General features: G+C 39.3%; 1 pseudogene; it reads right to left on the minus strand.

The window, feature by feature from the left end:
- The window catches only part of LOC114051985, a 25,763-nt pseudogene extending 9,351 nt beyond the window's left edge, over positions 1-16,412 (minus strand).
- Positions 16,413-22,571: the final 6,159 nt, after the last annotated feature.

Consider the following 22,571-nt stretch of genomic DNA (forward strand, 5'->3'; position numbering starts at 1 on the left):
TCTCTCTCTCTCTCTCTCTCTCTCTCTCTCTCTCTCTCTCTCTCTCTCTCTCTCTTTTCTCTCTTTAAATCAATTTAGATGTGAGGTTCAAATGTTACCTTCCCCCTTCCCCATTTTCCTCTCCACTGTGAAAGTTCTTCCTTGAGCATTTCTTTTATGTGAGATAATTTCCCCCATTCTTCCTCTCCCTTTCCCCTTCTAGGGGAATCTCTTTTTCACCTATTTTTTTAAAATCATCCCAATACAATTGACTCACTCCCACACCCTCTTTTTATGTAGAACCTTTCTAATTGCCTTAATGATGATTATTCTTAGAAGATACATATAACATCTTCCCATATAGAAAAGTAAACAGTTTAACCTTTTTGAGTCCCTGATGATTTCTCTTTTACGTTTACCTTTTTATGCTTTTCTTGAGTCTTGTACTTGAAAGTAAAATTTTCTATCCAGCTCAGATAGAATTTCATCAGGAATGCTTGAAATTCCTCTATTTCGTTAAATATCCATTTTTTTTCCACTGAAGGATTATACTCGGTTTTTCTGGGTAGGTTATTATTGGTTGCAATCCCAGCCTTTTTGCGTTCCAGAATATCGTATTCCAAGCCCCTGCTCTTTAATGTGATAACCACTAAATCCTGTGTGATCCTGACTGTTGCTCCATAATATTGAACTATTCTTTCTGACTGCTTGAAATATTTTTTATTTGACCTGGGAGCTCTGGAATTTGGCTATAATATTATTGGGAGTTTTCATTTTGGGATCCCTTTCAGGTGGTAATAGCTGGATTCTTTCAATTTCTTATGCTCTGGTTCAAGGTTCCCTGACAATTTCTTGAAATGTTTTGTCTATACTCTTTATTTTATCGTGGTTCTCAGGTGGTCCAATAATTCTTAAATTATCACTCCTTAATCTATTTTTCAGGTCAGTTATTTTTCCTTTGAGATATTTCACATTTTCTTCTACCTTTTTTTCATTCTTTTGACTTTGTTTTATTGTTTCTTGATGTCTCACGGAGTCATTAGCTTCCACTTGCATTGAGCAATTTTTAAGAAACTTTTTTTTGTTCAGTGAGCTTTTGTAACTTTTTTTTGTTGACATTTTTCCAATTCTATTTTAAAGTATTGTTTTCTTCAGTATTTTTTTTTACCAAGCTGTTAATTGTGCCTCTTTGCTTTCATTTCATTGAGTTCTTCTACCACTCTTAATTTATTTTGAAAAAAAAAATTGAGCTCTTCTGAGAATTCTTGTTGGTCTTGTGTCAATTTACATTTTTTTCCTTTGGGGTTTTGTTTGTAGTTGTTTTGATTTCATTGTCTTCTTTTGAGTTTGTGTCTTGCTCTTCCCTGTCGTCATAGTTGCTTTTTATGGTGAGGTTTTTTGTTTTTTTTTGCTGTTGTTGTTGTTATTTGCTCATTTTTCCATCCTATTTCTTGATTTGGAACTTTATGTTAATGTTGGGCTCTGTTTCTAGCATGGAGGGTGGAGGGACAATTTTTCAAGCTTTAGGCTTTTTTACACTGCTATTTTCAGAGATAGTTCTGGGGGCTTGGAAGTTTTTGTTGCTTCCAAGGTGGTATCATCTGGGGAGAGGTGTGGACCCTGGCCTCCTGGTCTACAATCTGGTCCTTACCCAGGAAGAGTCCCTTATTTCTAAGTACTGCAATTGATACTGCTCCTCGGGGTCTCTGATCCCTTTGGATTAAAATTGATACTGCCCCTCAGGGCTTCCATTCCCTCTTGAATGGAAGTGCTCCTCCTTGCCCTTGAACTATGATCTAGAAGTGGGGATAGGTAAAGAAGTTGCCAAACAACATCTCATCCCACATCCAGTGCTTGTATAGAAGTTCCCTGCAATTTCTTTCTGACCAGTTTCTGGATCCCCTTACTGTCTCTGCCTCAAGAACTCTCAAAACTGCTGCTGCTTTTGTCAATACCACCTAGTCCCATGTGTTTCATACACATGGACTCTGGGCGAGCCTCATGCAGCTTACATTCTATTGGGAGAGAGAAGATGTACACAAAGTGTGTGTAAAATGAAAAGGTAAATAATCAGATTGCATGCCATCTTGGGGATGGGGGAAAGGAAGGAGGGTGAAGAATTTAGAACTCAAAATTTTATAAAAGTGAATGTTGAAAACAAAAAAATTAATTAATTTTACAAAATAAAAGGTATATTTTTTTGGGGAAGGCAGCTATTGTCAGTTATTATTTATTGGGTTAGTGGGAAATAGAGGAAGGATGTGCTTTACACAGATAAGTATAATAATATAATACAGCATAATATATGAAAGGGTTAAAGGTGATATATAGACAAAATTCTTAAGAAAAACTTGAGAAGGGAAAGAGGATCGAGAAGAGCCTTGTAGAAGAAGGGGCATATGGGAAGAGTCTTGAAGGGTGTTATATGAAGATAAAGGAGGCAGTATGTTCTGGCCATGGGGAAAGGTCTGTGGGAGTATATGGTACTGGAGACAGCAGGATGAGATCAGGTAATAGCCAGTTATTACTTTTCATGAGTGAAGAAGATGCTAATGATAAGAAGCAGTGTTTAACAGACTGATTATAGGTATGTGAATCTTAGGTCTTTTTTAGGACCAGCTAGTAGAACCAGCATATCCTTTCTTCCTCTTTCTTCTGCAACTTTAATCACTGCCCAGGTCACTGTTCCCCTTTTCTCTCTCACTCCCCCAAAGCATTGTGCCCATTATATCCTAGGAATAATTAGCTGGTGTAGGCTATGTGAAGGGCCCAAACCCAAACCATATCATGCTTCCCCCAGACATTAGGATCCTACAAATGTAGACTTTGAGATGGAAAGAAGCCTAGAGTAGAATCCATGGGTCTTCAAGGGTTCTGTGGATAGATTTCAAGGGATCTGTGAACTTGGAAAAAAGAAATGCATTTTTATTTATACTAACGTCTAATGGAAATCTAGCCTTTCCTTAAATTACTTAAAAACATTATTCTGAGAAGGGTCTTTAGTCTTCATCCTACTATCAAAGGGATCCATAACACAAAAAAGGTTAAAAAATGCTTTTTTTTTAGAGGTAGTCCAGTTCAACCCCTTCATTTTAGGGATAAGGAAACTTAAACTGGGAAAGGTTAAGTGATCGGTCCAAAGTCACACAGGTGGCAAGGGTCAGCATTAGAACTCCATTTAGCAAAATTGAATCATATTAACTATATGAATATCTTTCTCTGCAGGTGATTACCAGCTCATAAGAATGTCCAATTAGTCCATCTCCTTCCATGATCAGTATCACAGAGTAGCAGGCACGTTTTTAAAAAGAAAATCATAGCTTTTATGCCTGAAGGACCAAATAGTTTTATTCTACTAATAGGCAGCTAGCTGGCCATATGCGTAGAGTGCTGGACTTGGAATTGGGAAGATCTGAGCTCAACTCACTCCAGCCTTAGATATTAAACAGCTGTGTAACCCCGGGCAAGTCACTTACTTTCTGCCTGCCTCAATTTCTTCATCTGTAAAATGGAGATAATAATAATATCTACCCCCCAGAGTTGTTGTGAGAATAATAAATGAAATAAGCATTTATTAAAAGTCTACTATCTGTGTAACCCTGGACAAGTCACTTAACCCCAATTACCTCCAAAAAAATAGAGCCTACTATGTGACAGGCTTTGTACTGAGCACTTTACAACTATCTCATTTGATCCTTATAACAACCCTGGGAGGTAGCTGCTATTATTATTTTCATTTGACAGGTGAGGAAACTGAGGCAGACAGAGTTGAAGTGACTTACCCTGAGTCACCCAGTTAGTATGTCTCTGAGGTTGTATTTGAACTCTTTTCTTCCTGACTCCAGGAGGCTTAGTGCTCTATTCACTGTACCACCTAGATGCCTCCAAATAAATAAATTAGATAAACATTGTAAAGTGCTTAACAACCTTCAAGTGCTGTTTAAATGCTAGCTATTAATAAGCACTAGGCCAAAGAAGTTGACGTTACATTGAATATTAAAATGTATTTGCTCTTCTTGAGGCAGGGATCAAATTTCCTTTATTTAAGTTACAATGTAATGCTCAGCTTATCATATCCTTGTATCAGCACATAGTTGCTCAATTGTATTGTATGGGCTATGTTGGATTTATTTTATTAGATTTAGAAGTGACTTTGTGGCAGTCCATTTCCCCTTTTGGAATATCAACTTCCTCATCTATAAAAAAATCATGGACTGGGGTGGATTATATGCAGTGGTTAGATTAAATGACCTCTAAACTTCCTTCCTACTCTACATCTTATGAACCTATGATCTAATCCAACCCTCATTTTACAGAAGGGGAAACTGAGTCTCAGGGAGGTTAAGTGATTTACCCCAGGTCACATAGGTCATTGGTAGTGCAGAGAGGACAAGATTCATGCTCTTGCACCATGTGAATTGGTTAACAGCCTGTATGTACAATTTGTGGATCTCCTATCCTTTCTGTGAATTGGCCTGAATATTTAATTTTGATGATTAGTTCCTCATTCTTTCTGGAGACAGCTTAATGCCTCCTATAATAGTAACAACAACAAGAAGATACTAATTTTGTATTATTTGTTTCCTGCCCACTCTTCCTGAAATAACACCATAGATTATTAGAGGTGGAAGGAAACTTAGAGGCTGCCTAGTATAACCTATACCTGCACAGGAATTCTTTCTACAATGTGCCTGACCAAAATGAATGAGGTTTTTTTTTTGGTTTGTTTGTGTGTGTGTTTTGAAAAAGACTGCTAATTCATAAATACTCTCTTTTGCAATGAAGCTTTACATGAGGTCAAGTTCAGGCCAAAGGTGACCTGACTTGGCGACTCTCTTTGGAGGAGTGTTTAAAATAGGTTGAGGTGACTCATATTATGGCTACATTCATGTTTCTTATGCATACTTTCCCCACATATCCCCAGCTCTTTCACCCTGCATAGTTTCTTGGTTACATCTTCTTCATTTAAGAAATAATCTAAGAAATGGAATACTTTTTCACTGGTAGTTAAGTTACTCTGGAAGCTGACCTGTGTCTCACTAGGTGGCATGAATGAATTATTATTACTTTAAGCACCTTTGTAAAGCTGTGTCATAATTTAAGGGTATATAAGGTTCTGGCTTGCCCTAGTCTTTGCTGTAGTTTTTGTACTTTGGACTTTTATTGAATACTGATGTGAACTTGAACATCTGGCTCTGTGCACATTATGGCTAAATAATCTTTCCATGTTTTGGCCTGAATATTTAATTTTGGGTGGGGGTAGAGGTGATGATGGCAAGGATTATTTAACACAACAGAGTAGAAATGTAACCAGGGAACCCACAGAGGGACAAATTTTGGTCTCATGGAGTATCTTGATAGAAAAGAAGTTTCTGGGATTGTTTGTTTGTTAGAGAATTGTCAGGAAGAGTAACTTTTTGGGGCTGCCTTCTCTGTGGCATCCCATTTCCAAAAATGTTTAATTTGATTTGACGTTGACTAATGCAGTATGATCAGACATAATCTGATCTTATTAACTCTGATCAGACCATATTAGCAAACATCGAATTCTATTTGAGAGATGTGCACATGCTATAAATGAGGGGACACCTTGAGATCAGACTGCATTAGGAGAATGATTAAATACTGCTTCCATCCCAGGGAGCTAGATCAGGGAGTAAATAGAGTACTGAGCATGGAGTCAGGAAGACCTGAGTTCAGTTCAGGCCTCAGGACACTTACTTGTTGTGTGATTCTGGGGCAAGTCACTTACCCCTCTGTCTACCTGAGTTTTCTCAACTATAAAATGGGGAGAATAACGGCACCTATCACCCATGGTTGTTCTAAGGATCATATGAGATAATATTTGTAAGCACTTAGCACAGTGCCCAGAACATAGTATGTTCTTCCCTAACTATGCTACCTAGTCAGCTTCTACATCTTACTTGCTTTGCCACCGACGTAGCAGACTTTAACATTTCTCCTCTTTGTTTTCTTTTAGCATCTAGGGCCCCTCACTGTTGCCCCTTACTTAGGCCTGTTCTCCTGGAAATGTCCTGTGTTTCTGGGAATTGGACTAGGTGGCCAGGATCCTGATCTTCTAATAAAACATTAATTAGTCCAATTAATGTGAATAATGGATGCTAATGGGTTATACCTTCTCAAAGGTGGTTTTGACCACCTTTGAGCAAGTTCACTACTTCACTCTAGGTGTTGGTTTATCCATAAAATGAATACTAGGACTTCTTGTTTTCCAAGATCGTTTCCAGATCTCACCTTCTAGTATGATATGCACTGCAGCAGAGCCTCTTGGAACATCATACCTTAACCCATCATAGACTCATAGAGCTAGAGGAGACAGAACTGACTCTGGAGTCAGAAGCTCTAGGTTCAAAACCTTCCACTGTCATTTATTATCTGGTTGATTTGAGACAAGCCACTCAGAAATCATTTAGCCTAACATACTCATTTTACAGCTGAAGAAAGGTAAACTCAATGCTCCTCAGGTACTAAGTGTTCTGGTTAGGCCCATAAGGGAAATATTTAAAGCAGGCCTGCTCTAGAGGGTGGTAGATCATGTAGTAGTCTTTAAACCACAACTTATTTTTGTAGAAGGCCAGACCTGCTGGTTAAAGTAGTGAATGTTCTATTACTCATTATCTTGGAAGTCAGTAATGTGATGGAGCATTGAAAGTTATAGATATTTTAGCTATGCTTGACTGCTTCCCATTCAAGTTCTAAATAAAGTTCATTACAATGTTGTAATTTGTCTTAGGACATCAGTAACATGGATATTGGGTCAGGAAAATTGTTCAGCCAATTGTTATTATGGGTCCTGGATCAGACTAATGGCCTAATTAAGCTAAGTTTCTACTTCTAACAATGGAAAGGTCGTGTGAGAGCTGTTTCAAAGAACCTCAGAGTTGGAAGAGATTGTTACCTAGTTCAATCCATGTCTGATGTTGATGAAATCGGCCCTCCATTGTTTCATTGTGTTTTTAATTATAACTCACATTTTCCATAGCACTTTGTAGTTACAAACTAGTTTATTTACATTATTTTGAAAGGCAATGTGGGGTAGTGGATAGAGCACTGATCTTACAGTCAGGAAGTTCTAAGATTGAATTCTGGCTCAGACACATTATCTGTGTGATCCTAGTGAAGTCACCTAACTTCTTGGTTTCTTTAGTTTCCTTCAAATGAAAATGAGGGGGTTGGACTATTTAAAGTTCTCTAAGGTTTTTCGCAGCCTTGAACCTATAATTTTATTGACCAAAGGCTGGAGAATAATGGTGTAGAAATGTCATTGGGCAAACCCAGAAGACCCAAGTTTAATTCCCTGTGTTCCTATTTTCCCTCTATCTGACTTCGGGCACATTACTGAACCTCAATGAGTCTCTCAGTTTCTTCATTCATATTAACAAGAGGGTTGAATATTTCCACAAACACTTTAATCCCCTGGTTCTTCAACCTATTATTTCCAGTGACCCACTCTCTACCTAACTGAAGTTACACACAATGATGGCTGCAGTCTTGATCTTGCCTTAACTCACAAATACACTACTTCCAGGTCCATAAACTCAGAAATTCCATTATCTGATAATAGATCTGCTGCCATTCCACCTCTCTTTCTGTCATGCAACACCTCTTCTTTGTCCCCACCATGTCCTCCAATACCTTCATCCCATTAGTTCTTTACTAGGCCATCACTCATACACTGGCTACATTCTCCTCTTTTCTCCATCTTGACTCCTTGGGGAACTAGTTCAACTCCACCCTGCCCTCTTCTTTTGAGTCTCTTTCTCCCACCAAAGAACTTTCCCTGACAAGCTTCAGCTTTGGATCACTCTTTCCTTCTGCTGCCTTCATGCCTACTCATGTATTGCTGAACAAAGATGGAGAAAATCATGATACCATGCTGATTGAGTCTGCTATAAATTTATTTTACATAACCTCAACTAGATACTCACTTTGGCAAGGCAATCCTTTTACATATCCCTAATTGCCTCTCTATACTACTTACCACACCAGCTTTTCCCAGCACAGATCTACCTCCCTCTTCTCCCTGAACTGAGAAACCTTGCCTCATATTTTGCCAAAAAAATTGAGACCATTTGCTGAGAACTCACTCTTCTCTCCTTCTATTCATCTCACATCACTAAGATGCCTATTTTCTCTTTCACTCCTATCTCATGACAAGGGCTGGTGTTTCTCTTTGGCAAGGCTAATCCCTCTACCTGTGCAAGTGATATCATTCCATCCTGTCTTCTTCAGCAGATTTTCCACCCTCTATCATCCCCACTCTCTCACTAACCTTCAATCTCTCCTTGCCTACTGGCTACTTCCCTACTACTTAAAAACATGCTCATGTCACTCTATTTTCCATAAATTCTCTCTTGATCCATCCATCCATGCTAACTATCATCTATATTTCTCCTTCTTCTTGTGGCTAAACTTGAGAAGGCCTTTTACAATAGATGCCTCTATTTCCTTTCCTTTTACTCTCTGCAGTCTGGCTAATCATTCAACTGAAACTGCTCTCTCCAAAGTTAATAATGATTTCTTAATTGCCAAATTTAATGTCCTTTTCTCAATCCTTATTCTTTTTAACCTCTCTGCAGCTTTTGACATGGCCAAAGAACCTCTTCTTGATATTCTCTTGTCTCTAGGTTTGCATGACACTGATCTGTCTTGGTTCTCTTCCAACCTGTCTGACCACTCCTCAGTCTCCTTTGCTGAATTTTCATTCAGGTCATGGCTGCTAACCATGAGTGTCCCTTAGGCTCTGTCCTGGGCTCTCTTCTCATTTCTCTCTATACTATTTCACTTGGTCATCTCATAGGCTCCTACAGTTTCAATAATCATCTCTACACAAATGATTTTTGGATCTATTTGTCTCACTCTAACCCCTATTCTGACCTCTAGTCTCATATCTCCAATTGCTTATTAGACATCTTGAATTGAATGTCAACATGTCCCAAACAGAACTCACTATCTTTCCTTTCTAACACTCTCTTCTTCCTTACTTTCCTATTGCTATGGAGGGTACCACCATCCTCCCAGTCTCACGACTGATGTGTCCACCTCAAGATCTCTCTTTCACTCTTTATATTTAATTGCCAAATCTTGTTGTCATTTCTACATTTATAACATCACCCTCCTGATGTCATTGGTCCTCTTTGAGAATGAAAGATGAACAATAATAACATATAAGTCTAGGTGGTGCGGTGGATAGAGTGCAGGAACTGGAGTCAGGAAGACTCATCTTCCTAAGTTCAAATCTGGCCTCAGACACTTACTAGCTGTGTGACCCTGGGGTCTTGAGGAGGTGGACATGACTGAAATGACTGAACAGCAACAACCACCACCATCCTCTCAGTCACCCAAGCTAGATGTCTACCTCAAGGCCTCTCTTTTAGTTGTCATACTCAAACAGTTGCCAAGTCCTGACATTTCTTCCTTTGTGACATCTCCCATATACCCATTTTTTTCCCTCTGACACTGCCACTACCCTGCTGCAAGGCCTCATTTCCCTAAGCTTGGATGATTGTGATTGCCTTCTGGTCATCCTGCCACAGACTTCTCCCCAGGCCAGTGCGCCTTTCTGTCTAAGCTACTAAATCAATTCTTCTAAAGCACAGGACTAACCATTTCTGTATCCTCCCCTACCCCACCCCATCCCTGTTTAACCAACTCCAGCAGCTTCCCTTTGCCTCCAGTATCAAATCTCAAATTCTCTAACTCTAATTCTTTTACTTTTAAAGACTTTAATAACCTGTCCCCTTTGTACTTTCTAGTCTTCTTGTACCTTACTTCCCTTCATGGACTCGACAGTCATTCTACAGGCCTCCCAGCCGGTCTTCTGATCTCCAGACTTCAAATGCTTTCACTGGCTGCTCCCCATGCCTGGAAAGCTCCATCTTTCCAACAACCTCTTAGCTTTATTGGCTTCCTTCAAGGCTCAACTAATGTCCCACCTTCTACAAGAAGCTTTTCTAGTCTTCCTTACTCTTCTCGCCTTCCTTCTGCCACTACTCCTATTTATCTTGTCTATAGCCCATTTGTACATAGTTGTTACACATTACCTCCCCATCAGACTGTGAGCTCCTTGAGAACAGGGACCCTTCATTTACATTTCTTGGTATTCTCAGGTACAGTGCCTTGCATCTAGTAGTTGCTTAACAGATTTGTTGACTTGACTATAAGGTACCTTGTTGCACTCCATCTATGGCCCTATGATCTTCCATTTACTAGCTGTGTGACCACAGGTAAGTCACATCTACTCTCTGAGCCTCAGTTTACTCATTTGTAAAAAGTGAATAATAATATGTGTACTCCCAACATTAGAGACGTGGTACAAGGAGAAGTCCCTGTAAACCATAAAGCACTATAGAAATATGAATGGTGTTTGTTATTGTCTATTTCCCCTTGGATCTGTAATAAGTTCTTATTACCTAAGAATTTATTTTTAACCGTTCTCGAATCTCTTTTTATCAGATGACCCTTTTTTCAGCCTCTTTCTAGTATGCCTGAATCATCTCTCAGGATAACACATTCCATGTGTTTACTACCTGCTGAGTAAAGTAGCAATTCTTCTTATTTCTCCTAAAATTACCACCTTCAGACTTCAGGGAGGCATCCTAGTTCTAGCGTTCCCTGGCCTTCCTCTCCCTGTGCAGCCTCTCCAGGCAACAAGAAGCAATAAAATAGCCAGAACATAGGCAGCAGGAGGGAGCCCACTAAGGGTCCTGGCTGGTCCACAAAGGGAAAATAAAGTTTTCCCTAGGCAACCTTTCTGCCTTAGGTGAGAGCAAAACAACTGGGGGGGGGGGGTTGTTTCAAACCCACTCATTTCCATTATCTTTTTAGGGAGTGTGGACTAGTGGAAGGTACAGATTTGGCATTCAGGTGCTTATGCACCTGGTGAATTTGATATTCTCCCTTTTGCCCCCCATACCTCTTGTGCCCACTCTCCTTTGATTCTCCAACCCCCAGCCCCGCCCCAACTGAATCCCTGGACTAGCCACTTCCTGCTTTCTTCTTTCATTCAGCAAATATTCCAGTTGAATTTAACATAAGGCAACTTGGGGAGATTTTTGGCAAATCTTACAAATTTTACATTTCCTCCATTACCTCATATATGAAATGGAGGAAATAGCACTTGCTAGTTTCCTAGTTCAAAGGGACCCACCCCGTAGTAATGTGATTAAATTTCATCCATAAACACACATTGAACACTTCAAGTGTTTTGACCTGATGCTATAGAATGATAAGAATGATTCCTTTTTATCATCCACTGTTTTTCGTCCTCATCCAGAAAGAGCAGCACACAGGGAATCACTACCTGCCCTGCTTTTTAAATTTTGTCTTTTGCCTACTAGATCTTGTACATTCCTGGTCATCTGGAACATGAAACTGACACCAAGTAGATCTACCCTAGTAGTTCTTAAACTTTTTGGTCTTAGGACACTTTTATACTCTTAAAACTTACTGAACCCCCCCCCCCGGCGGGGACTTTTGTTAAATAGGTTTTACATGTTTTACTTATGAAGGATATATATATATATATATATATATATATGTACATATATACACATACGTATATATGTATACATTCACATACACACATACATATATACACATATATATTTCTGATATTAGAAATTGAAATATCTTAGTATTATTATGAAAATTGTTTAGACCTCATGGACCCCTTAAAAGTATTGCAGAGACTTCTAGAAGCCCCCTGACCTCACTTTGAAAATTGCTCGTTTAGAACAATCTTTACTAGTCTGCAAATCTGTGACATTGTGATTTCGTTTAGGGTTTGGTCACGGTTGGGGTGGAGGTGAGGCAGTGGAGAAGACAGTTAAGTAATACATCTTGAAGCAAAGGACACAGTCTATGACCTAGAGCGACCAACCTTTGTGCTCATGGGTGTTAGAGAGAGGTGAAAGGGCCCCGCAGGAGAGGAATGATAGAGGAATGGAATTTAGGGCTACTTGACTACTGTGAGGCAAGGATCAGGGAACTAGTTTACAGGGAGGGAGCATATTCCGTAGGATGTAGGCAGGCTGGAGCAAAGCTCCATTTATCCCAAACCAGTCATGGATCTGCTAGTCTGTGATAGACTTGGTGAATATGATTTTCTTTTTGGATGTTCCACCACAGTTATCCTCTTTCCCTCAACACCATTTTACAAAGAAGCCCTAGGGGGCAGCTGGGTGGCACAGTGGATAGAGCACCAGCCCTGGAGTCAGGAGGACCTGAGCTCACATTCGGCCTCAGACCAAACACTTGACACTTACTAGCTGTGTGACCCTGGGTAAGTCACTTAACCCCAATTGCCAAAAAAAGAAAAAAAAAAGAAGCCCTAGTCCAGGCACTCATTCCTTCTTCATTCATTCATTCATTATATAAAATTTATTTCTTGAGTACCTGTGAAATCTTCTCACATGTGGAACACATGGAACACCAAGAACTGCAGGTTCAATCCATTGTCAGTTAAAACTAGGGTGTATCAGCCCCCCACCAATATGTTGATGGGCCTGGGTCTGAATTCCCATTAGCTCCAGTGTTTACTACCTGTAGAACTTTTGGCAAGACTCTTTCCCTCTCCAGGGCTCAGTTTCCTCATTTGTAAAATGAGAAGCTTGATTAGTTGACCTCTAAAGTACCTTTAAAGTACTAATAAAAGTTCATAAAATCTAAAAATTCTAAACCTTGTGATCTCTGACCCTAATAGGAAGGTGGTATACCTATTACCATCGTTATTGTGTTTTATTTATATTATATTATTATATTTTATAGATGAGGAAATTCAAACTCCATTAAATGACTTGTCACTAGTAAATGTTAGAGGCAGGATTTGAACCCAAATTCCCCCAACTCCAAGTCAATACTCTTTCTTTTATTCCATATTGCCTCTGTTTCTGGTGTAAAAAACAAAAACAAAAACAAAACAAAACAAAAAAAACTATTTTTTTTTTATTTTTACAAAATTCTTGAATAAAGCTTCAGTGCCTTTTTCTTAGATTTGGCAGGGGATGAGAGAGAGGGGGAGATAGACTCTAACATGAACTAAGTGGCACATAGGAAAGTGGAGTCAGAAGGCCCAAGTTCAAATCCTGATGCTGGATTTATTCTTGGTGTAACCAGGGCAAGTGACTTGACCTTTCTGGACCTCAGTTTCCTCATCTATAAAATGAAGAGTTTAGATTAGATGACCTTTAAGGCACCTTCTAGATCTCAATCTATGATTATCCTGATGATATGATGCTTTCCCATGATTACACTTTCTTTTGAGTTTCTGGAAAAGGGATTCTTTTCTTTTGCCATAAGAGAAAGATGATTTGGAACTAGTGAATCTTCTTCTGTGTTCTAAAATCTATCTTGGTCTGCCATATTGGACCAAGGTATCTCAGTACCAGAATGTGTATGGCTTAGTGCAAATCCATCAAGATGTATTTTCCCACAGGCAGTCAAGTAGCCTTGCCGTTGGATAGCAGCCTATATCATTATAAAGAAATTCTAAAAAAGAAAAAAAAAAAGCTTTCTATACTTTCTGTCTCTACTCTGGAGTCAGAAGGCCTAGGTTCAAATCTTCCTTCCTGTCATTTACTACCTACGTGACCTTGGACAAGTCATTCAACTTCATTGGGTTTCAGTTTTCCTCACCTTTAAAATAAGGAGATTGGATTAGATGTCTTCTAAGGTCCCTTCCTGCTCTAAACCTGTCATCACTTATGAGCTGTAGATGCCATGGAAACTAAAGCTATTTTCTCATGGCCTCCGGAGAATGCAGAAAACACACACTGAGTAAGGAAGTGTAAAACTCATTCCAGTCATTCAGCATGAATCACTTCTCACAAAAGAGGACTCTGTCTATCAGATTTGTCATAGATCTCTTAGAAATTAATTACTTTGATTGTGTTTTATCCAAAATCACTGAAGGTACCATTTATTTTGTTTCAAAGGGATAAAAAATTTGTTGTACTCTGATACAGTGTTTTAAAAATCACTTTTTTTTTTTTGGTAACTAACTTGATCTGAGCATAAATTCCAAAAAATTGAATACTTGGCTTGGGTGAAAGAAGTATTTTCCATTAAAATGGCACAAGTATACAGTTCATCTTCTCATAGAGTTCTTGGTTTACTCAGTCAGTTAACAAACATTTATTAAGCACTTCCTGGGTGCCAGGCATTGTGCTAAGCAGTGAGGATGCAGGGATCATTTATTGCCCATTATACACTGAGGAGACAGATAATACCTCTTCCCCTCATCCTGTCCCCTGCTACCTGGATACCACGGTGTTAGCAACTCTTCCAGGGTTTTACAAAATGGTATTGGTCCAACCTGGTGCTAAATGCAGAACAGATGCTTGAAAGGAATTAGCTCTTTAGATTCCACGGATATATGGAAAATTAATTATTTTTTCCAATGCCAAATTTTGAAATGCACATGTATTTTAGATACGGCCCATGGCCATTTGAATACTAGTTAAAATAAAGTCCAACGTACCCACCGGCGTTTGACAGTGAGGCAGCAGTCTTGGGATTCCAGAAATGCGTTAGACATAGGGAAGAGCCAGCCATGTGGAACAATGACGAGTTATGAAACCCACATCTTGGGCTGTGACGGTCTTCTGCCCACTAGTGTTTTCAATTAAAGTTCAGCCTCCCACCCCAAAAGAAGACTGCAGGGAATGTTTCTGGTAAGAATATGAACTTCAGGCTCAGTGTCCTGTTGATTTTAATTGTACATGAAGTGGAAACACAACTAACGTTTACTCCTCACCTTTACTCCTACTCCCCCTCTCCTCCCATCAGTTTTGTTTTCAACAACATCTAAGAAAAGTGACTTAGCAGTGAGGTGCGTATTCAAACTTGCATGTATTGTCTGTGTGTGTGTTTGAGTTTATCCCAAACTGCGTGGTTTTAGAGAAACATGGTATGATTTCAAATGTGCCAAAGAACTCAATCCTATTACCAGAAAAATCCACACAGCTGCTCAAAATAGCCTCAAAAGTCAGTCAGGGAAGGTGGAGAGTTTAAAATCAAGTGGGTGACAATTTCAAGTCCAGAAATATGAGTTCAACAAAAAGTAATGTTTTTTTTTTTTTCCTTACCTACAGATGTTACTTTACTAGATCTGCTTTGATGGGAGGCTGGAGGTGGGGATGGAGCGGAAAGTGTTCACTTGGAAGAAGTGAGACAGTGAGAAAAAACTAGAATACTGGTTCTTGAGTCAGAAGAGGTTCAAATACTGCCTCTAACTCATGATCTGTGTGACTGTGAGTCACTTAACTTAGCTTCCCTGTGTCTCAGTTTCCTCACTTGCAAAATAACAGGGGTCAAGCCAGGAGGTGGCTTCTGGGTTTCCTTCAAGCTCTTAATCTATGATCCTATGAAATCACAGTTCCACTAGAGCATCAACACAGATGCAAGACAAGCAGCTAGGTGGCTCAGTGGAGAGAGTCAAGCCTGGAGTCAGGAAGTTCAAATCTGGCCTGAGTTCAAATTTGGCCTCAAACACTTACGAGCTGTGTGACCCTGAGCAAGTCACTTAACCTTGTTTGCCTTATTTCCTCATCGGTAAAGTGAGCTAGAGAAGGAAATGACAACACAATCTAGTATTTTCTCCAAGAAAACCTCAAATGGGGTCACAAAGAGTCAGACACGACTGAAAATGACTAAACACCAACAATACATGCAATATGCTAGCAGACCCAAACAATTTTCTTCCTATTCACAAACACACTGAGCATTCCATCAGGGATTCAGGAAAATAACACTTTCCCTTACAGAATCACTCTAAAAAATGAAATCTCCTTGATTCTAAGTGTGGTATAAGGCTTTGAGTTGGCTTTGAACCTTCTCCATCTAGTGCTTTGTTTCTAAATAGCATTTGGGTTTTACAAAGATTTTCTGTCAGGAAGGGGTAGTATTTGAAGAATTAAAAACTAATTTACATAGGACAGCACTTCATTTGCTCAGTGATATGATTCATTGCTAAAGTAAAAGGAGGGTGGGATTAGGCCTGAGAGCAATGGACCCTTTTGTTCACCATACTTAAAGTAATGGAAAGAGTACTAACTCTGGAGTTAGAAGACCTGAGTTCCAATTCCGTCTCTGACTTTTATTACCTGTGTGACCTGGGCAAATCACTTGAGCTCCCTTGGCCTCAGTTTCCTCATTCCTTCATCAAATGAAAGAATTAAATCAGATGAGGCCCCTTCTAGCTAGGTCTACGATCCTGTGAAAGGCAGTGTAGGTTACCTGGAGACACCCAAATTTGGGAGAACCGAGAGGATGACAAAGATAACACACTTGCAACTAAGCCCGCTATTGGTATCTCCGTAACGTGAGCAGCACTCCACACCCAAAACCAGGGCAACAGTCAAGACTGCCAGAAGTGGATGGTGAAGAGAGGTTAAAGGTAAAACCAGGGGCATTGCTAGAGAGCCTTGGTTATGACAGTCTGTAGATCAAGGCAGTTTAAAGGGTGATGGGTCCTTCATCATTTCATACATCAGGGCAGCTCCCAGGGATTTGAAGTAGACTGGGTAGTTTATAGCTGGGAGTGAAATCTGGGTTGATAAATCTGATTGGCCTCCATCCAACAACGGCCTGGGCTGAGAGGTGGCCTGGGAGGGGGAAGTATGTAGCTTAGCATATTTCAAAGAGGAGAAAGTGAGCATGGCTAGGACAGAGCCAGTCAATTTATTGGAGAAAGATTAATCCAGGAAAACCTTATAGGAGCCTTAGTTATATTGTGTTATAGAGGAATGAAGTGTCCCACATAATTGACTGCTAGTTAATATAAGTTTACTGAAGGCTACTGGACTAAATAGCGTCTGAGGTGCTTTTAATCTCTAGATCTGTTATTGTATGAAATCACTTTAAGTGCTAAGTTTTTTTTTTTTAATTTTTAACTACCTGGGATGGAAATCCTTCTAAAATGCATCACTTAATTCAAACTTTACAATATCTGCTAACAGAGCCCATTAGCAATTGGAGCTCAATCAGAGAATTAGAAAAACCATCTCTGAAAGAATATAAAACAACAGAAGACGATTTGATTCAAAGACTACTCTATCGACTTATACAGTTTCTTCCATTCTCTCCTATATTTTGATTGTAAATCACAGCTGGACAGAGACCAGAGGAAATCATGCAAACTGCTGATGAAGGCAATTCAGATTATTGCTGCCAGCCTTAATTTAGGCTGACACTTGTCTTACTTCTCTTTCCATCTCTACCCACCCCCTGTTCATTAAAGAACAGTGAGTCACCCAGAGTTACATACACCACTCTGAGTGGCAAAGTTAATTATAATCTAGAGCCCTTAACCTCTCTTCCAGTCAAGTGCTCTTAGCCAGAAGAGATGCAGCACAATTTGGTGACTACAATGCTGAACTGAGTTTGAATCCTGTCTCAGACTTACAAGCTTTGTAACCTAGGGCACATAGCTTAACCTCTCTGAACCAGATCTCTTTTGACTGTACTATGAGATAATATACAGTAAAAAAACTTTGAAAACCTTAAATCTATGTTAAAATGTTAGCTATGATCATTATTAGATCTGCTTCTAATACATATTACCTATGAAACCCTCACAAGTCACTTAACTTTCCAGTGTTCTAATCAACCCTTTAAGACTATAAATTACAGAACAGTTGTTGATTTACATTGAAAGAGGGATAATAAATATTGGAAGTTCTCTGTTGTTCTTCAGTCAATCAGCCGTGTCTGACTTCATGACCCCATGGACCATAGCACGTCAGGTCCTTCTATCCTCTGCTATCTCTTTAAGTCTGTCCAAGTTCATGTTCATCCTCTACATCAAAGAAATAATAGGTCTAGACCAAACATATATCTATATGTATATATGTTATAAATACATACATGCATACATACATACATACATATATAATCAGTCTGCCTTCTGCTGTGCAAATTATCTATATTCTAAAAAAGGAAATAGGGAGTTTTTGGGTAGCAGAAATGGGAGGGGGGAGAATGGAAGGGAGGGAGAATCACATTTCTCCTGCAACCGTAGTAGTAATGTTCTAGAGTGTGATATTTATGACAGCTATGCATGTAAGCTGTTTCCTCTGAATTCCAAGAAAAGATGATGTTTTATTTATAACACAGTTACAGGGGTTTGGGACAACTTCTGCTACCTGTCAGCTGGAAAGTTTTCAGGAGGCTGCTATACTTGGTAGAAGAGATTTTCAAGCTGGGGAATAAGGAGAGTCAATAAGAAAATAAGCACAATGCTCAGGAATATCAGAAATGACAGCAATGGTAACATGCTTATACATCACTTGAACACATTCATTGCATAAAGTGAGGTATAAACCAAAGGTTGTGGCTCATACCTATAATCTGTGCTACCAGTGAGCCTGAGGATAGTAGATCTTTTGAGCTGGGGGAGTTCTGAGTTGCAATGGTCTAAAGGAAATCAGGTGTCAGCACTAAGTACAGTATAAACAAAATGAGCCCCAGGAGCATGAGGCTAACATGTTGCTTAGGAGAGGTGAACCAGCCCAGGTAAGATACAGAGCTGGTCAAAGTTTTTGTGCTAATCAGTTGTGGGATTGGACCATGAGTTGCCTTTTATTTAAACCCTGTTGAAAAAAATACACTTGGGCTTTCTTAGACTAATCTTTTCTATAGACAGACCTATTGTGATCTCCCAAATGGCTTATTTTCTTCTGGTCCTAATGTGGGCTTTGTTTTAAAGTGAAATGTTTAGATATCATAAGGATGCTAACGGAAGAAACAGTGGAATTTCCTGGAATCTGCCACAGTTGGTCACAATTGACGATTGAGTGTCAAAACCTCAACAGGATGAATGGAAGGATGGAAATTGGTGTTGCTCTATAGTGTGGGTGGGACAGGGTGGTGAGGTGATGGTGGTATGATTTGGGGTCTGTTCCCAAATTAGCTTCCCCCATATGAGCTTCCAAAATGCCTGAAAGGACCATTAACATCATTCTTTCAGGGTAAAAGACATTGACACTGCCTCCACTTCCTCTCCTCCCACTCAATTCTCAACCATTTGCAATCTGGTTTTTACTCCATAAATTAACAAACACTTCTCTCTCCAAGGTTAGCAATGATGTCTTAATTGCTACATTTAATGGTATATTTTCAGTCCTTATGTTTGATCTCTGCAGCATTGGGCTCTATTGGTAACCTGCTTCCTTCTAGGTATTCTCTTTCCCTAGCTCATGAGGTATCTGGATGACACAATGAGTAAGAGAAATGAACATGGAGTGAGGAAATCCTGAGTTCACAATCCTTCCTTGGATGCTCGCTTTGAAAACTTTTTTTTTTAAATTAATGTATTTATTTTTAGTTTTCAACATTCACTTCCATAAGATTTTGAGTTTTAAATTTTCTCACCTTCCTACTCCTCCTCCCCTCCAAGATGGCATACAATCTGATATAGGCTCTACATATACATTCATGTTAAGTATATTTTCCCATTAGTCATGAATAAAGAAAAATGAGAACTAATGGGAGGAGCCATGAAAATGAAGCAATAAAACAAAACAACAAAGGAAAGGAAGAGCAAATAGTTTGCTTCCATCTGCGTTCAGACTCCATATTTCTTTCTTTGGGTGTGGATAGTAATTTCTATCATGAATCTTTTGGAGTTGTCTTAGATTCTTGCATTGCTGTGAAAAGCCAAACCTATCAAAGTCAGTCATCCCATAATGAGGTTGTTACTATGTATAGTGTCCTCCTGGTTCTGCTCATTTCACTCTGCATCAGTTCATGTAAATCTTTCCAAGTTTTTTTGAAATCTGCCTGTTCATCATTTTTTATAGCAAAATAGTATTCCATTACATTCATATACCACAACTTGTTCAGCCATTCCCCAATTGATGGGCATCCCCTCAATTTCTAATTCTTTGCCACCACAAAAAGAGCTGCTATAAATATTTTTGTACTTGTGGGTCCTTTTTCCATTTTTATGATCTCTTTGGGATACAGACCTAGAAGTAGTCTTGCTGGGTCAAAGGGCTTACAATTTTATAGCCCTTGGGCATAGTTACAAATTACTCTCCAAAATGGTTGGATCATTTCACACCTCCACCAACAATGCATTAGTGTTCCAACTTTCCCACATCTACTCCAATATTTATCATTGTCCTGTTTTGTCATGTTAGCCAATCTGAGAGGTGTGATGTGGTACCTCAGAGTCATTTTGATTTGCATTTCTCTAATCAATAGTGATTTAGAACATTTTTTCATATGACTATAGAAAACTTTAGTTTCTTCCTCTGAGAACTGCCTGTTCATAACCTTTGACCATTTATCAGTTGGGAATGATTTGTATTCTTATAAATTTGACTCAATTCTCTATATACTTTAGAAATGAGGTCTTTATCAGAGACACTGGTTGTTAAAATTCTTTCCCAGTTTTCTGTTTCCTTCCTAATCTTGGATGCATTGGCTTTAGTTGTGCAAAAACTTTTAAATTTAATGTAATCAAAATTGTCTATTTTGCATTTCATAATGCTCTGTAACTCTTGTTTGGTCATAAATTCTTCCTTTCTCCATAGATCTGAAAGGTAAACTATTCCTTGCTTTTCTAGTTTGCTTATAGTATCAGTCTTTATATCTAAATTGTGTACCCATTTTGACTTTTATCTTGATATAAGTATAGGATGTTGGTCTATGCCCAGTTTCTGCCATACATTTTCCCAGCAGTTTTTGCTAAGCAGTGGTTTCTTATCTCAGAAACTGGAGTCTTAGTACTTATCAAATAGTAGGTTAGTATAGTCATTGACTGTTACCTAACCTATTCCACTGATCCACCACTCTATTTCTTATCCAGTACCAAGTAGTTTTGATGAGGCAGCTAAGTGGTACAGTTGACAAGATCATAGGATCCAGAGTCAGGAAGACCTGAGTTCCAATTCATCTTCAGACACTTAATAGCTGTGAGATCCTGGGCAAGTCACTTAACTTCTCTGTGCCTCAATTCTCTCAGGGCTAACAAGAGCACCTATTTGCTAGGGTTGTTGTAAAGTCCAAATGAGATATAATTTGTAAAGAACTTCTCAAAACTTAAAGTGCTACATAAATGTTAGTTACTATTCCCTCCTAAAGTCACACATCTTCCAAACTTCTCTATTTCTATCTTCATGCTACCAATTGGTCAGCTATACATCGTCGGAGTAATTTTTGACTCTTCCTTCTCACTCACTCCAGGATCCTGTCAGCTCTATCACTACATTCATTCTCTTCTCTGAATTCACATAGCCAGCACCCTAAGTCAACCCCCATCCCCTCTTGTATAAATTATTGTAATAGATTCTTCATTACTTTCTCTGCTTCCAGTTTCTTATGTTTTCAATTTATACTCTTCACAGTCTATCAAAATAATCTTTCTATAGTACAGCTCTCACTCCATTACTCCATCACTCAAGAAGTTTCAATGACTCTCTATTGCCTCTAACTTAAATACAAAATCTTTCTATAGACAAATACTTAAATCCCCTCATAGTCTGGCTCCGGTCTACTCTTTCCTGACTTAATTCCCCTGGTTTCCCTTCTCACACTTACTGTTAAATTCTTATGACTGATTTCTTAGTTTTTTCTCAGGCTATTCTTCATGCTTGGAATGCACTCCTTTCTTTCCTCCATCCTGATGCATCCTTAGCTTCCTTCACGACCCAGTTCAAGTGCCCTTTTCTGCAGAAAACCGTTCCTGATTGTCCCTAATTGTTAGTGCCTTCTCCCTCCTCAAATTACCTTGTATTTTTACTAACTGTGTATATATTGTGGAACATTGCCTTGCCTGGTTCCCAACTGCCTGAAGACTAGGGATCTTACATTTAACCCCTCCCCTTGGGCTTCTTCAGTACCCTTAAGGGAGAATGAGGGTACCTAGACTCCCTGCTGTAAGCTGTAAGCTCTCTCCTATTATGTTCCCATAGTTGTAAGGGTGATGAGTCCCCAGAAGCCCAGGTCCATTTAGCCACTTAACAGTCAGATTAGCTTTTACAAAAAACAAAACAAAACAAAAACTATTTACTTCAAAAGTATAATTAACAAACATTTAAACTTACTTCCTGGCTCACTGGGCTTAGTCTGCCTCCCCTCCTGTACCACCTCAGTCTCTGGGGAGGCTATTAGGCTCACAGATCAGTTTAGTCACAGCTCCAAGTCCAAAGACTATGCCCCACCCCCACCCCCACCCCTTGGGTTTGAGTCCCAAGCACCCTAGCTTCTCTGGGTTTCCCTGCTGTGCCTTCCTGCCTGTCATGGCTCCAAGGTCACCTTGGCTCAAACTTCTAGTCTGGGGGGGAATCACTTCCTGCATCCAGAAACAGGACAAATGACACAGAACAGAAACAAACACTGCCAGGCTCATTTCTCAGAGCCAAGTAAAAAAGAGGAAGAGCAGAGGAATGAAGTGCTTCCTTTTTCTTTGTTTCAATTCATGGTACCCACACTGTGAGTAGACTGTGATCTTCAACATCTGATCAGAGCAGGGAAGAGTGGGAGAGAGTGAGAGAGAGAGACAGACAGAGACAGAGACAGAGAGAGACAGAGAGACAGAGAGACAGAGACAGAGAGACAGAGGAAGA

This window comes from Vombatus ursinus, unplaced genomic scaffold (assembly GCF_900497805.2).
Source record: "Vombatus ursinus unplaced genomic scaffold, bare-nosed wombat genome assembly UNPS02014807.1, whole genome shotgun sequence".
In the NCBI taxonomy this organism is placed as follows: Eukaryota; Metazoa; Chordata; class Mammalia; order Diprotodontia; family Vombatidae; genus Vombatus; species Vombatus ursinus.